The following is a 16,884-nucleotide window of genomic DNA, read 5'->3' on the forward strand; positions in this document are numbered from 1 at the left end:
ATGTAAATTAAACTACAGCGAGATACCACTGCTCACCCACTTGAATGACTGAAAATTAAAAAAGCTGACCATATCAAATATTGGGAAAGGGTGAACTTTCATACACTACTGGTGGGGATGTAAAATGATAAAAGTTTAACTTTTTCTTAATGTGGTATATGTATACAATGGAATACTACTCAGCCATAAAAAAGACAATATCGTCCCATTTGCAACAACATGGATGGGCCTGGAGGGTATTATGTTAAGTGAAGTAAGCCAGAAAGAGAAAGACAAACACTGCATGACGGTTGGAATATAAACGAACACATGGACAGAGAAAACTGTATTGTGGTTACCAGTGGCAATGGGGGTGGGGGTGGGCACAAGGGGTGAAGGGAGACATATACATGGTGATGGACAAACAAAAATGTACAACCCAAAATTTCACAATGTTAAAAACTATTAAAACATCAATAAAAAAATAAAAAAAAAGTTTAACTTTTTCTTAAAAAGATCTATGTACATCTACCATATGACCCCACCATTCCGCTCCTAGGTATTTACCCGATAGAAGTGTAAGTACATGTCCCTAGAAAGGTTTGTATGTGAATATTCACAGTGGCTCTATTTGTGATAACTAAAAACTCGAAACAACCAAAATTTCTATTAACTGTTGAATGGATAGAAAATAGAAGTACATCCATACAATGAAAAAAGAATGAATTACGGATACATATAACAATATGGTTGAATGTCAAAATGATTATTTTAAGTGAATGAACCCAAGCAGAAAGAGTAGATACTATATAATTCTACTTATATAAAATTATAAAAAATGCATACTAATTTATCATGATAGAAAGTAATTCAGTTGCCTGAGGATGGGAAGGCAGGGAGGGGTGGAGAGAGGAATTACACCATAAGTACTTGACACATTTTAGCTATTATTGTTATTAGCCTCTCACCCCAACAAATGGAGAAGGAATGAAAGAGGGAGGATACTGAGCTTAAATCAAAAATGCCTGAGCAAATCTGGTGTTTGTTTTCAATGATTAGATCACATTTCTACTATTATGTGGGATACGGTATTTAAATTAAGATTGAGTTATAGAAAAATAAGGAAAGCATTTTATTTTTTTGCAACCCAGAGTATCTTTGAACTATGTTGCCCTTTACATACATAAGCATTTCCCCCACCCCCAACCCCTAACCCACACACACTATGGCTACAAATCCTGTTCTGCATTTTCCTGTGTCTGATCGATTACCATTTCATGTTGAAGACCAAAAATCATATTTGAATATTTTGAATACTAGTTTCTAAATCTGCAAAAAGCCGGAAGTGAGACTAAACAGCAAAAATCACAACAGGAACCACTACCACACATTTCATGTACCCTTCTTGGCTTTGGATGCTTTCTTCCTCAGTGGGCACAGTGAACCCCAAAAGGAATCATATATGCCTGTTGACTGGTTGACTCAAAGTGCATATGGTTTGTTGTCTTCAGGGATATCTCTTTATATTTGACAAACTTTGGGCAAAGTGAGGGATAAAGATTCCAGGGCCTGAAAGATCTTGGCCGTGGTTTTCACTGGGAGTTTGTGCCATTTCCCATGCCAGTGACTTTTGGATATACAGGGCCCTACTGACATTCTAAAGGTGGAGGCCAAAGACGTGAACTATCTTGCAACGATGAGATAATCCTGCACAACCAAGAACTGTCTCACCGAATGCCAAGAGCACTACCATCGGGAAACACAGAGTCCTTGTCAACGTTATTATGCAGTAAAGGAAACGGAGGCTCAGGGAGCTTGTATGAAACCGTCCTTGTGCTCTCTTAAGTGTTTTTCTCTTATAAATGGAGGTTTGGGCTTATGTTGTATATTCTGTTATAATTGTCTTGCAGTGGGCGTGGGAACATTTATCCACTTAAAAGATAACTCTACTACGTCCCATTGACTTCATACAAGACCATATGGCTTCGATACCAGGATCACCAGGAAAAGAGGCAAGTCCTTTCATTACAAAGGATAAAGGAATGATCTGAGGTCAGAGAGGGGTGTGGAGGCAGAGACTAAGTTAGAGCCCCGGGCTTCTGGTCATCATTCAGAGCTTGTTCTATCCCTGACCTGGGATGTTAGCAATTTCCTTAAAATAAATAATATAAATTAGAAAAGGATGCACATTTCTCCTTAAAAACATTGAGAAATGTGCGTTTACTTTATATTTTACTGACTATATTTCTGTTTTTTTATTTTTTTATTTTCCCCTCAAAGCCCCAGTGGATAGTTGTACATCACAGCTGCACATCCTTCTAGTTGCTGTGTGTGGGACGCGGCCTCAGCATGGCCGGAGAAGCAGTGTGTTGGTGCGTGCCCGGGATCCGAACCCGGGCCGCCAGTAGCGGAGCACACGCACTTAACTGCTAATCCACGAGGCCGGACCTATATTTCTGTTTTCATTCAGTGATTAAGAATGTGGCCCGTGGAGTTCCACCTCCTGGCTCAAATTCTGGTTCTGCCGCTTGTATGCTGTTTATGTTGAAGGCCCAGTTTCCTCATCTGCAAAAAGAGGGAAGTAAGTTTAGGATTGTTTTGGGGATTATATAAAATAATTTATATCAAGTTTTACCAGTGCCTAGAACATGGTGGTTCTCCAAAATTAGCATAATTTTTGTTTAGTCTCTGCACAGATGCTGAGATTCTAATAAATACATTACAATACAATTATAAGCCTCAAATCTGTTGTTCTCTAGAATTTTAATTAACTCATAATAAAAGGCATACAATTTGGAAACTAATATGTATGGTTATAAGAACCCTATAATTGCCTTTGAAAATGATGGGATTTAGAAGCACAGTCATTTTTTGTCTTCTGACCCTGGAAAATCTTGACCTATTTACAGGGTTGCTGAAGGAAACACCCCAGACACTGATTGCCTGTGCCCCATGGCAATTCATCTGGTGTTGAGGATTCATGGTACAAAGTTACTGTTGCTTTGAGATGTATACATTTTTAATCATCTAGCTAAATGTTCTCCATAATTCTGAAAGTTTGCCTTTTTTCATTTTGTTCTTTGGCCAACATTTACTTTTAAATGTATTATTGGTGACTGTGTCCTTTCTCTGTCTCCCTGAAAGATTGGGGAATTCCTTTTTAAGTTTTGATGGGCTTCAAATGTAAATAAGAACTAACTATTGACATTGCTATTTTGTATATCTTTCTATATATCTATGATATTTTACTGTGTAAATCCCAAATTGGACTGTAAAAACCAAATTCTTGAATTATCCACTAGGGGGAAGCCTTGTTCTTCCATTAAATATGGATTTTCATTAAAAAAAGTGAAATTTACATTTTTTGTCTCCTTGTGAAGAATTGAATGTGTCAGTCCTGGTATTAAGAACTCTGCTTAAAGTCGTGGTTATGTCTTGGCTCTTTTGAGGTTGACAATGCAGGATTCACTCGAGGAGAGACGTGTTGATCTGTGAACAGTGTTTTGTTTCCTTTTTTCTTTATCCTTCATGGGCTACTCAAGCAGCAGTCTCACATAAAACGTTGTTTTTCACAGAAATGTCACACTAGTCTCAAGACTGAATCTGAGGACTCCCTTCTGTCTCTTTACAAAGATGACTTACTGAAGGATGTCCCAAATCATATGATTGTACTTCTTATTAGTCTTCATCTCTTCACCACTTTGATGGAACTCTTCACAGTAAATGTGACAGTGATACGAAGGTTTCTGATGTTTTTCAGGCAGACTTTCAAAAAAGGATGGAAACTTTTAACAGTCCATCTGTATTTGAATTTCCTAATGATTCCAGATAACCAGCATCTAATTTTATCAAATTATATCCCTTTAGTGATATATATAATAGAAAATGATGGAATGATAGAAGTACATTAACTGGTAAGAGCTGGCCGAGATTTCAAGACCACTTGGGTTAGAAAATCTAGGCTTGTTCAAAGCACAGTGACAGTTCTTTATCTGGTACTCAGGAAATTTAAAGTTAGGTAGAATCATGGTGCAGCCACTTTGCAAGACAGTTTGGCAGTTTCTTAAAATGTTAAACATAAATATACCATATGACCCAGCAATTTCACTCCCATTTACCTACCCAAGAGAAATGAAATCATGTACATATCCATGCAAAAACTTGTATGTAAATGTTCATTAGCAGCATTATTCACATTAACCAGAAAAGGAAATAATCCAAATGTCGATCCACTAGTGAATAGATAAACAAAAAATGGTGTATCCATACAATGGAATACTACTGAACAATAAAAAGGAATGGAGTAGTGAAGCATACTACAGCATGGATGAACTTCAAAAACATTATGTTAAGTGAAAGAAGCCAGACACAAAAGATCACTTATTGTATAATTTCGTTTAAAGGAATAGTCTAGAAAAGGTAAATTTATAGTGACAAAAAGTAGATTAATGGTTGCCTGGGAGTTGGAGTGGGAATAAGGAGAGCCTGCAAACAGGCATGAAGTTTCTTTTTGAGGTGATGGAAGTGTTTTAAAATTGGATTGTGGTGATTGTTGTACAACTCTGTACATTTACTAGAAATCACTGAATTGCACACAAAATTTCTTGTATGTATAAAGTTGTTAAAAATTAATCGAATAAATCTGAAGATGAAATGTCCTTATGAAAATTTGAAACATTCTTTCAGAGAGAGGTGCTCAAACTCATTAGATATTCCGGCTTTCAGGTCATGCCAGCTTCCTGTCTTAAAGTTTCAGAAGAGAGTAAGAATACGTGACTTTCATTTCTACCACTCTGGAAAAAACAGCCAAATGCTTCTGAATCAAAGCATCAGAATTCAAGCTATGGGGGCTGTGTTTGCCTGTGACCTATGAAATGTTCCCCGAACTCACACAACCTACCACTTACTGAACACTACCAGACTGTATTAGGTCTGGTCCTTTCTCTCAAGGAACATGGACACCATGTTCTTTGCATATCTTGAGCAATTTAAGGTTATTATTGGGAAGTGAGGTGGATACAAAGAAAAGAGTTCTTTTTTCCTGGGTCACTTCTGTCAGCCTATAAACCTTGCCTGCCTTTCTCACCCTGCCTGTGAGACTGCTGTCGCCATTATCTGGCCAGAGCAATGGGTTATTTTTTCTGACATCAATGGTGGTGAATTTATGTCATGACAAAGGTCTAAAAACTCACTTAAGACAGAAATCTTAAGAAAAATATATGAAATTGAAAGATATTCACAAATACACTGATTAATTTCACTTATGAAAATGAATCTCTTCTTATCTCTCTCTCCAAAATCCTATTAATAATTGCTACTATTTTGAGTCATTGAAAATGCTTGTAATTTGTTTTACAAAACCTATCCAAAATCTGCTTAGATATAAAAGGAAATAATGGTATGCTTGTCTACATGCTGTATTTGTCTTTTCCATCTTGGAGGGCAAATACCCCTTCTTTTATGTCTTCGGGAAATTTTCCTTGATGCTGTTACCTTTTGAGTGTTCTTGGATCTCACCTTTTTTCTGTCCTTCCCTTGGCCAGGCTTTCACTGGCTTCAGGAAGAGAAAAAGTCAGTTCTTACAGTGATGACCAGCAGAAGAATTCTGCTTCTGTCCCTCACCAACTTTTCATAATCACCCAGAATATCTGTGATGGGTAATCAACAGCCAACTCATCAATGATGGCATCAAGCTTGGTTCTTTCTCTTTCCTGTGGGGAAGATCAAATCATAATTTCAATGAATTAAGAGCAGAGAAGGTATCTTTTCTATCGTGAACATAATCCTGCTCCAGTTGGAAGAAATTTTCTTTTGCTCCAAAAAAAGAAGCTTCTGGATGAGGATTATGGGTGAGTTTTAAGAAAATTATTATTTTCTAGGTTCTGCAAATTATTTTCATGGTTGAGTTAGAGCATTTCAACTTTTTGTTGACTGGCTCCCAGCAATCATGTGTTTTAAGCTGTCCTGGTGGTGGCTGTCCCCTTCCATGGTGACGCTTGCTATGGTGACACTAACTGTAGAGGCTAAATGCCATTTGCTTGCCTGTTCTCTCCACCTACAGTGCAGTTTCTTAGTGTTCCTTGATGAAATCCTTTCCACCCTTTTTTTGGTTTAGCTGAATGCTTTCTTCACACGTCTTTTTTGGATCCCAGTTGTGAAAGACTCCCTTTCTCCTCCAGACCCATCTAGCACTTTATTACTCTTCTATAGATATAACCTTTTTTTAAACAACCAATATTGGGTAACATGGTTATGTTAAGGGCCCTCTTTTTCTGAATCATTACTTTATTTGAGAAGAATATTCTTACATAAATTTTTAAATGAAACAACTTTTAGTTGTATATTAAATGCATTGTCATTGAAAATAATAAAGCCACATAACATCCAAACTGTTGCAAAAAATCCAAAATTTATTGCTACCATAATTATAGAAGATGCTTTATTCCATTTAGTTTGTGTTTATTTGCATACTTATCTTCCCTCCTCGCTTAAGCTGGACCATGAAGCCCCTGAGGGCAGGAAAAATGTTTACACAAATTTGTAAACTTCCACAGTGTCTTGTGTGTTGGAAGTTCTCAGTGACACAAAGCCTGTGAAACACCTAGAGGAGTGGCTGACACAAAGTAAGAAGTCACAAAACCTATGTTCTTCCTCCTTTTGTTTCTTCAACTTAAAGTGGTAAAATTTAATTCTAATCTTGAGACACAGTGATGGCTAATACCACACAGCTACTGGGGATTTTGTTTCTTTGCATCTTGGCTTCATAATGCTTTTGCTTTCAAATGAATTAACCAATATATTATTTTTGTGAGAATAATTGGTAATTATACATTATATGAAGCCAGGCTTACTCTGTGGAGAAGATTATCTTTCTCTTTGAGGATCTTTCACTTCTCCATTTGCTTATACTTTTCCTAATATTTTCCCTGTGAAATCCTCCTCCTTCTCACCATAGCACTTACTTGCCGTCCATGGAATACCAAAGGATCGTATTGGAGATTAGACCTCACCCTATAAGCTACTCCATTCCCAAGTCCAACCATTCTATCTTTCATTCACTCAACTGAGTGCTTACTATGTCCTGGGCTCTGCGCTAGGCCCAGTCTGGGTGTTACAGTAGTCAACTCATTACTATTCCTGCCTTCAACACCCATTTTTAAAAATTATCTTCGGGGCCGGCCCGGTGGCGCAAGCGGTTGGGTGCGCGTGCTCCGCTGCGGCGGCCCGGGGTTCGCTGGTTCGGATCCCGGGCGCGCACAGACGCACTGCTTGGTGGGCCATGCTGTGGCGGCGTCCCATATAAAGTGGAGGAAGATGGGCACAGATGTTAGCCCAGGGCCGTCTTCCTCAGCAAAAAAAAGAGGAGGATTGGCGGATGTTAGCTCAGGGCTGATCTCCTCACAAAAAAAAAAAAAAAAAAAAAAAAAAAAAAAATTATCTTCAAGGAGCTGGCCCAGTGGTGTAGTGGTTAAGTTTGCATGCTCTGCTTCCGCAGCCTGGGGTTCACAGGTTCGAATCCCGGGCGTGGACTTACACGCTGCTTCTCAAGCCATGCTGTGGTGGCATCCCACATGCAAAATAGAGGAAGATGGGCACAGATGTTAGCTCAGGGCAAATCTCCCTCAGCAAAAAGAGGGAGATTGGCAACAGATGTTAGCTCAGGGTCAATCTTCCCCAGCAAAAAAAAAAGATCTTCAAAAGGGAGTCAACAGATGATGATCAACTGAGGTATAGAAAAATTTAGAACCTCTGTTTACCTTTTCAAAAAAAGTCAATTTCAGTTTCTGAGAATGTTTAGAAGGTACATCATATATTAGTATAATAGAACATGTATATAATTTATAAATTATAAAATCCACAAATATTAAGGGTGCACGCTCATATTATTTACTGATAGAGGGTTCAATCAAAAATGTTTTCAGACCACTGACTTAGTATATTAGTGGTATTAACAGGTGACTTATGAGAAGTTTTAGGCCATCTACCCGCATAGTATTTATTAACCCCTCCAAATGCATACTAATAAACAGTATATATAAGTAAAAATAGTATGCTTAGTAATTAAATGGAGCTTCAAGGTAAGTTCCCTATCTACCCTACCCCCATATCACTTTTCTGCTCTTAAGTGCCTTATATATAGGAAACTTCTGGCACTATCATAATCTCATGGTCAATAAAGATAAGAAACTAAGCAATTACAGTGCCGCATGGATAGGGAAAAGTATTAGGCGCGTTGGCAGCACACTGAACGTGCACACTAGCCAGTCCTCAGGGTTAGGAGAAACTTTTCTATGGATGTAGCATCTAAGCTGAAACTTGAAGGCTATGTAGAAATTTAGTAGCAGAGAAGTAGAAAAAGAGCCTTCTGGGAAGACACAAGAGCACAAGGGCATTCTAGGATCAAGAGAGAGTATGTAAATTTGGGGAATTAAAAGTGTGGTGGAAGTGTGGTGTGCACAGATAAAGGGATGAGAGAGGAGGCGTGAGAACCAAGCAGGGCCAGACCATGAAGAGTCTTGTTAAGAAGCTTGACCTTCTTCTGAAGGCAATGGGAGCCAAGGATACCTTATAAGCAGAGGCATGACATGGTGAGGGATGTGCTTTAGAAAGACATCTCTCCAACTGCAGTCTGATAGTATGACCATATGTCCTGGTTTTCCAGAACAAATCCAAGTTTTGCTTATTGTCCTGCTGTAAATATCAATAGTGCCCCCTTTCCTATTTTGATGATAAATTATGTGGTTTTCCCAAGAGTAGACTGAAGGAGACCAAGTAGCATGAAGATCTTGGCTGCAGTTGGTTGCAATATTCTGGAGGAGAGATGAAGTCTTGCATTAAGTTAGTCATAGTGAGGATGGAGACTAATAAAGGGTATATAGTAGTAGTAGTAATATTTAAGAGGTAGAATACACAGTGGATGGTGGTTGATTGGATGTGAGGAATGAAGAAGAATGACAAGGGCTGTGACACCCAAGTTTCTCCTTTGGCACCTGGGTAGACGGTGAACTGTTTACTGAGATACAGAATCCCAGAGGATGAGCAAGTTTTTGGGATGGAGAATAATAACTGAATTTTGGGAATTGTGGAATTTAAGTTGTCTGTTGGATGTCTAACAGATCTGGTAGATGTTTTGACATGTGGATCTGAAGTTCTGGATAGAATTCTGAGCTGCAGATAGAGATTTCAGGGTTGTCTGCATAAATATAGTAACTGAAACTATGAGTGGATGAGATAGTCCAGATTAAACGTGTAGAGAAGAGAAAAGGCCTGGGACAGAGTCCTGAGGAACTCCAACATTTGATGGATGAATAAAAGAGTAGTAGCTCACAGAAGAAATTGTGAGAAGAGGCAGAGAAATAGGAAACAAGGAGAGTGAAATGTCCTGGTACCAAAGATAGGGAATATTTCAAATGAAGGAAGATGTCAACAGTGTTGAATGCTGTCAAGAATAAGATGAGGACTGAAATTAACCAGTGGGTCTAACACCAAGGTTACCTTGGCAAGAGAGTTTTAGTGAAAAGATGGGGACACATATAAGACTTGAAAAAGTGGAGTGGAAAAAAAACTCTTTCCAGAAATCTTCATACTTAGATATGTGTCTCTGTTAATTGAAAAGTAGTGGATGAATTAATTCCTTCATTTTATTAGCTAATGTGTTCCATTTTCTAGAAAACATAACAGTTGACCCAGTTAACATATAGATGTCTTTAAAAAAGCTTGTAAAGAGGTTAAAGGTAAGAATGTCTGGCTCTAAAGAACACTAGTGTGAAAGATCTTTAATATCTGTGTGGAGGAAGTTTTAAGGTCTGCTTAAATATCATTACATACTCAATGGTCTGCTTTTCCTATAGGGGAGGTTAGACCTTGCTGTGAGTTTTGCTTCTCCTTTTTCTTATAGCCTGAATGCAATCAATTACCTGCTGTCATTTGCCCTGCTCTATTTTTAGTATCTGCTTTTTATAATTACTTGTACATGTCAAATGCCATGACTGTTAACTGATAGGAAGCCAGATGGAATCGGAGGGGGCATAAGAGCTCAGGCCCTGACATCAGATAGACCTGATTCTGCACCAACCTCAGTTTCCCTATTTTTAAAGTGTGGATGTTAATAGTAACCTCATCATGTTGCTATAAGGATTAAATGACACGAGACGTGGACAGAGCACTTAGTTGCCTGGCCCACAGTAAACACCCAAATACAAGTTCACAACTAGATAAATTATTGTTTCAGTTTTTTTTGGTACAATGTCATTTCAAAAGGGCTTTGTGTGTATGGAGAAGCCATTTCAAGGTGAGGATTAAAGTCACTATCAGGGCTGTAAGTATAAAGTTGATAGTGCATTTATCTGCAATATTCATTTGCCTGCTGTATTGAAAAATCGGGGGTAATCTTCTTAGTGTCAGCCATCCCTCTTCTGCTTCTGCCTTACATTTAGCAAAAACACAACTTTCCTTTCCTGCTTTATATTGTTAATTTATGATTCTTGGCATCCCTACTTCCTGCAGAGGGATTATGGCCTTTTTGGGTGTCACTTAAAAGTTATAAGGTTTAGCTGAATCTGCCAAAGAAATCCCATCAATGAGCACAAGAGTTCTTAATTGTGTGATGATTTTTGGAGCAGCCTTAGCCAGAGCTGTCAGAGGCTGTGGGGTATATCCCCTACTCTTAACCATGTTGGAAGGTCAGCTCGTGGGGCTTTGAAATTAGATGTATTTGCTTTATGGCTGTTAGCTTTATGAATTTATTAGCTAGGTGATATGAGCAAGGTCATCAGAGCTCAGGAAGAGAAGAAAATATACTTTTCTCAGCTGCCAACCAAAGAGAACAGTGAGAGAAAGTAAAAATGCATATAGTGTCTTTTCAGTGTGCAGAAAAATTACAAATTTCTGGATTGGCTAGAATGTACTCTACACGGGGACTATGAAAGGATTTTACAAAAATCAAGCATTCATGCTTTCGTCACTAGCGTGATTCTAGCATCTCTCATTAATTTATTAATGACTAGAAACTTAGGCGGAAGGAAGAACAATGACTCAAGGGGTTTGGAGATATTGACAATGTGAACAAACCGATGGTTGATAGAATCTAGATAATTAGATTAGAAAATGAAAGCAGGATGGGTTTGAAAAGGTTCCAAGAAAGTAGAGGGAACAGTGAACCTAGGAAGTAAAAGATGGGGCATAGTGAGAATTTAATATATCAAACCAAGTCAGACCAGTTCTAGGTAATTAGTGACAAGACTTGAGTCCCTGGTCTTGTCCAGCTATCCCGTTCTTGCTCATCTGCAGTATGAGCAAGCGGCAAGCATCTGCTACTGTAACTCTGCTTTTGGAGACAATGTGGATTAGCAATAAGTTAATTTTATAGTGTTTGAAAAATGTTTCAGGGTGCTAGCTTACTCTTGGGGGAAGGAGTCATTTTCCCTTTTACGGTGAGGAGATACCAATCTGTCTTCCTACATAAATTTTCATACTCATTTAACTGTTTTATGATGTGCTCTGGGATCATTTGGATTCAAAGAATACTGTACATCAGTCAGTATTTTGCGGTAATATTTTCTAATTTAGATTTTTTACTTTTTTGAATGTAGTTTCCAGAATTACCTAAAAAACAGTGGCTCCAAACCATGCCCTACAAAACTGTGTATTAAAAAAAAATTCATTGCATGCTGAACTGCATAGAATTTTTAATGGCAGGAGTTTGTGAGCTATAGACCAAAAAATGATCAAGGAGCTATTAGAGGTAAGCTTACTTCTATTAATAGTCATCATAATGGCCCCCAGCCCTGCCTGCTTCCCTTGTTCAACTTCAGTCATCCTGAACCCATCACTGAGTTTTCAATGGATTGGCTTATTCTCTTACTTAAAGCTTCACTGATGAATGTCTTTCCCTGTTTGGTGCCTGCCTTTGGAAAGATAGCTGCGAGCAAGGAACACTCATTAACTCAGTTTTACATGGGGGAAGCGCTGAAGAAAGGCAAACTTTTCTTACTGATGTAAAGTCATTTTTGGAACTATTAAACCTCTAGAGGAGAAAATGATTTTTCAGTGCATATTCCATGCCTTGTAGAGTCTGTCACAAACACAGCCACTGACTTGAGAGAGACTATCAAAAAAAACACAGCTGGTAGGCATAATATTTAAATATTGCCCAAACATGATGCCCAGCAGCTGTTGCCGAGTAACGTGTGACGTGCGTAATAGTCCAAGTCAGGGCAGTCTCCGGGGAGGTGTTCCGAGAGAGTGAACTGAAACTTGTTCTCTGGTCTTTTTCTCCCTGATGGGGAGCAATGGCGGCAGGAGGGAGAAAGCAGGAAGAGATGTCAAAAGGTAGATTCTTCTGTCTTGGTGAGTGGACGAGATAATGAAGTAAGTTAATTTGGGCTCTGCTGACTTATTTATCTATTCCTGGCACTTTTCTCTGTACAAACATAGGAAGCCACCTCCTTCGTGAGGTTTTTCATGAAACAATTTACTTGAAATAATAATAACAAAAAAAGAGCTTCACATGCTGCTTGCATTTAAATGAGAGTCCCTTCCTCTACAGAGTAAGTCTGTGTAACTCACTGGTAACACTGGGATGAAAATATCCCAGCTGTCTGTGGTAAAGCTGGATTAATTCACTTGTGGTCCACTGAGTGATTCGGATTCTTTTACTACTTCATGTAAAATGTGACCATGACAGGCTCTGAGAAGATTAATGTATGTATTATACTTACAAAAGAGAAAAGCAATTTACAAAAACAAAACAAAGAAAAATAATATTAGTCCCATAAAACTGTGACCAATGTTCCTCCCGAAAGGTTTTATAATTCCCACTTTAAAACTAATTTATAATTCAAACTTTAAAATGAGTGTAGATTGACTTTTTGTAATATTCAGATTGTACCATACTGTATAGAATTGGACCCAGAAAGGACTAGTGCCAGGTGTTCTGGGAGTAGAAAGTGTTACCTGATGTTGACTCCAGAGGGACTTATGTGTAGGATTGTATTTTTGAACACAGTTTATTTTAAAAACCATTTTGGGTTGAAGCATATATCTTTTTGTGTTTCAGCCTTCAGAAGGATATTCTTCATTTTTCCAATGACTTGTACCACCCTCTGAAAATCCCCAGTGTTAGGAAACTCTTCATTATATTTGAGTATAATTACAGAAACACAGGACTCCTCTTTAAGAGGTTATTTCTTTGTGCCCAGGTGGCCTTTACAGAGCTCACTACAGTGTTTAAAAACCTAAAATCCTATGAATGCAACACTGCAATTTTCCTTTAGATTAACATTCCAGTGTCAAATAACTTTTACAGTTGAGAACTTTTCCTGCCAAAACTAAATTCCTCCCCTTAAATTTTAAGCCCATATATCAGAACCCAGAACCAGGCCCTGTCTACCCACCTTGTACAAAGCTATCATTCTCTTTTCTCCTGAGATGATGGAATTGAAAAAAAGCTGTTTGGTTTCATATAAGGGGCCAATTTTTCACCTTGATAAACTCATGAGATTACTGTATTTACTGACATAGTTCCGTGACCAATCTTTGAGTTATCTGTTCAGAGATTTTACAACTTCTGACTGTAAGGGGAAGAGAAAGTTATGTGAAGTTATTGCTCCAAGATCATCAAGTACTTGGAGAACAAAAGCTGTGGGACAATAAGTTCACCCAGCAGGCTCTAGAATACTAGCAGCTTTCTAGGTGATTACAATTTCAAAGGCCACAGATAGCCATTTAGATGTAATGGGATTGAAGACGAAAGCGCTCAGGGTGTTTGGTTAATTCCTTAGGATCTAGCCTAGACTTGTTACAGCTAATGTCCACTAATGGGCCAATGTCCATTATTAGCCTAAAGCTTTTTCTCGATTTCCATTTTCAATGCAAATCTAATTATCACAAACATATTAAACTATTGGGGATGAGTAAAGCAAACAGGAGGGTATAATTGTTGCATATTAACCCTTGCTTTCATTCATATAGTCAGTGCCCTGTTGGAGATTAGAGGATACATAGTGTTCTTACTTTTAAAGAACTAATGCTCTAGAGGGGCCAAAAGGTAAGTACGAAAGCAGGTTTTCCACAATGTGAGAAGAGAAGAAATGCAGAATTGGAAGAAAAACAGTAATTGCTAGGGACGGACCAGTAAACCCAGTCGTAAGTATGGAACGAAGTCTTGAGCCGCTGGGGTGGTGAGGGCGCATGTGGAGTTGAAGAAGAAAAGATATTACTCATATTAGAGATCTAACCCCTTCAAAAAGCAGCAGGAGCTGAACAAATAACTCTTTAAATGACGCGAATGAGAAGACATAGCCAGAGTTTTATAAAAAATATTCCAAGTCTTTCCTTGAATTTGTAATGACTAGTTTTATTGCTTCAAGATTTAGGACTACTGCCATATTGAATAAAATGAGAACAAAAACTTTTCAGTATTTCCAGAAAATTGCCTGGAAGGAGAAAAAGAAGCAATCGGTGAAGATGACAAATAAATGAGTCAAGGTGGTAATAGGATTTTCCCATTATTTTAAAATTAAGGCTGGTTTACATCTTTCCTATTTCCTGATTGTCTGAAGAATATATCATTTAATTTATCTCTCAACTAAAGAAGAAATGGTAATCTATGAAAATGTGTATTTTCATAGAATGCTTCTTTAAAACTTCTATTTTCATTTTCACATTCTCAGTGAGGTGAAAGCAATTAAAACATGACATAGGAGGGAAAAACAATGCCTTCTTGCCAGGAGACATGTTTGAAGTCCTGTCTCATTACCACTCTGAGGCTCAGTTTCCTCATCTATAATGTTTATGCCGTTAGTTTTTTTTTTTTTTCTGAGGAATATTCGCCCTGAGCTAACATCTGTGGCCAATCCTCCCCTTTTTTTGCTTGAGGAAGATAAGCCCCGAGCCAACAGCTGTACCAATCATCATCTATTTTGCATGTGGGTCACTGCCACGGCATGGCTGACGAGTGGTGCAGGTCCATGCCCAGGATCTGAACCTGTGAACCTGGGCTGCCAACGCATGCAGAACTTAACCACTACACCATGGGGCCGGCCCCCTATGCTGTTAGTTTTGATAGGGGAATATATAGTGCAGGGATCTGAATAATTTACCAGCTGCTTATTGTCACTTTGGTTGTCAAGGAATGGCTGTGACACAAAGGACAATCAGGGTGAATGTGCATGTTATTACTCACTGGAGATTTGACCCTAAGCTACCCTACGTTGTATCTTATTCTGGTGAATGGAGCGAATGAGCCACAAAGGGTCCTTTTCCTATTCTCGTTTAAGGCCTAGATCAGAAGCAGGCCTGGTGGATTCCTTATTTCCTTCCTCTTGGCTCCTGTGGTCTTACTTGTTTGGTGGCAAGAGAGGGAACATGAAGATGAACACACGGTAAAAAGAACGTTTCTTTCCTAAGCTATTGGAGAAGAGCTGGCTTAAGTCATGCAAATCATGGTTCTTTTTTCATGTTCTTTTTTCACTCTATCATGTCCTGCTAGAGCTCCTGAGGGCTTCTCCTCTCCTTGAGAAGGAGGTAGTCCAAGTTGCAGGGAGGAAGGAGAGGGAAAGAGAAGCAGCACACACACACACACACACACACACACACACACACACAAACAGATAAAAAGTTGTACTACTCAAGTAAAATATGTTAAAGAGAGAGAATGGTTTAAAAAAGATAATCCAGACAGGTCATTTCAAGTAGATGGTTGGTTGGTTGATTCATTTATTCATCCGAATCTTATAGAGTGTCTACCACGTATCAGACACTTCTTTAGAGACCAAGACAGACAAGGAGTCTTCATTCATGGAGCTCACATTTTAGTGGGATGAGAGAAACAATAAACAAGTAAATGCATAGCTGAATAATCTAATTTCTTATTATGGTAAGAATTATGAAGAAAATAAAATGGTGAATAGAGGGGAGTTGAGTTAAGTCAGACTGAATCTTTAGGGAAGTCTTCATCATTCAGTGAATATTGATTTAGTGTCTATGGGGAGCTGGGCATTGGCACCCATTGATCCTTGACTCTTTTACCAAAAGCCCTTTCTCTACTTCTGTGATGCCACCTGAGGGGCTGTCCTCCTGAACCTTCACCTACAGGCTAAAGCATGTGACTGGTGTCTGCTCTTCAAGACTGCTGGGTGAGATCACATGAGATCATATACAGGCAACTTTTTAAAAAACTCTATTCAGAAAATATTTATTGTACATTTTCTATAATCCAGGCACACATCAACGAATGATATGCAGACGTGCGCGTGCGTGCACACACACGGCCCTTATGGAGTTTACAATCTGTCAAAGATGTATTATGATTCTTCTTTTTTTTTTGTTTACGAGAACGCAAATTTCAGGCCTGAATTTCTGTAATGAAACCATTTTTCTTTGTGCTTTATTAAATTGAGATAGCAAATATTCACAAAGCAAATACTGCTTTATATTTATTTAGGGCATTTTCACCCAACATTCTTACACTTTTCATATTTGTTTTACTCTTAATCAGATTTGGTCATTAAGTGAAGTGAGATCTCTATTTCAACTTGAACACTCAGTGTTTTATTTTTCTAGCCTTTTGGTTTATTTCAAGATTTTATTTACAAAGAATTTGTCTATTTTTGAAGTTATTTATTATACTATAAGTGGACATCAAACTATCTCTTCCACATGACCCATTATCTCAAAACAGCTAGGTGGGTCTATTTATCTTTCCTGCTTTTTAATATATTTCAGCAGACTAAGGAATATTGGTTGAAGACGGAGAAACATACATCTTATGAGAAAATGGGTCGGCTTAACATCTTCCACTTTGAGATGGGCGTGCTGCCCAAAACATTCACAGCAATAAAATTATTCCTTAACTTACAAGGATTAATGAGAAAAAGGTGCCTCTTTACCTCAGCTAAATTCTAC

This window comes from Diceros bicornis, chromosome 29, assembly GCF_020826845.1.
Source record: "Diceros bicornis minor isolate mBicDic1 chromosome 29, mDicBic1.mat.cur, whole genome shotgun sequence".
Classification (NCBI taxonomy): domain Eukaryota; kingdom Metazoa; phylum Chordata; class Mammalia; order Perissodactyla; family Rhinocerotidae; genus Diceros; species Diceros bicornis.